Here is a 937-nt window from a genome sequence, read left to right as displayed (position 1 = left end):
TCGGATAGAGTCTATCCACTGAGCCAAACCGGTTAGAGCCCATTCACTCTTTAGCATTAGAGGAATGATGCAGTTTAAACCAAGGAAACTTAAATAGTTTCACCATTGTTAGATTACTATAAAGTTAAAAAATGTGCACATGCTAGGTTAGGAAAAAGGAGCCTAGATGCAGTTTCACTGGAATAGAATTAGAACTCCCCACAAGGTTTAGTTTCTTGTTGCAAGTGTTGTCTTCAGAACTCTCCATGCAACTATGGTCTGTGGAATTCAAAGAGAAGGACTTCAGTGGTAATGGAAGCTAGACGTGAAAGCTCTGTTTCCCTTCTGTGGCTGTGAAATTGGCATCCTCCAGGGATTCTCCCACCAACCTTTGCTCTCCTGTTGTCTTAGCTTCCACTTGTTGCCTATTAGCAAGGAAAAAGCTGTGACATACCTACTTTTAATTTGATTTAACCTGATGGCTAAGTTTATGTGATGAGCCATTGAAAACGTAACACTATCTGGATCTAGGGCCATACTTTTTACCTGGATTCTAGAGCAATTCTGCAGAAAGTTCTTAATATACTCCTAAATATTCCTTTTTCCCTTCTAACACATAACCTTACCTTCTCAATAAATGTATGAAATAAGTGGAAAAAGAAGGGGAAGAAAAAGAATAAATGGATACAAGAAGCAGATTTTTTCCTCCCTGTAATGTCATTTCCTCTAGGCTCCCCATCCCTTTTCTTCATTTATGAAGGTCTAGGAGGTTACTCTTGGGTCTTCCCTGTTACTGAGTCCTCACACAATGAGGAGCAGTCTGAAAAGCTTAAAGTATAGCATAAGATGTGTACACTCTGAGATGTCATCATTCCATCATTCAACAAATATTGAGTTGCTGTTCACTAGCTAGGCATTATGTGAAGTCATGGGTCTGTAGAATAGGGATAAAAACCCA

General features: G+C 39.3%; 1 protein-coding gene across 1 annotated transcript in view; it reads left to right on the top strand.

The window, feature by feature from the left end:
• Window positions 1–937, top strand: part of KIN (Kin17 DNA and RNA binding protein) — a 30,525-nt gene that overhangs the window by 13,817 nt on the left and 15,771 nt on the right. The gene's annotated exons all lie outside the window — the stretch shown is intronic.

The sequence above is a fragment of the Myotis brandtii genome, unplaced genomic scaffold, assembly GCF_000412655.1.
Source record: "Myotis brandtii unplaced genomic scaffold, ASM41265v1 scaffold9, whole genome shotgun sequence".
Classification (NCBI taxonomy): Eukaryota; Metazoa; Chordata; class Mammalia; order Chiroptera; family Vespertilionidae; genus Myotis; species Myotis brandtii.
This window is presented reverse-complemented; position numbering and strand designations above follow the sequence as displayed.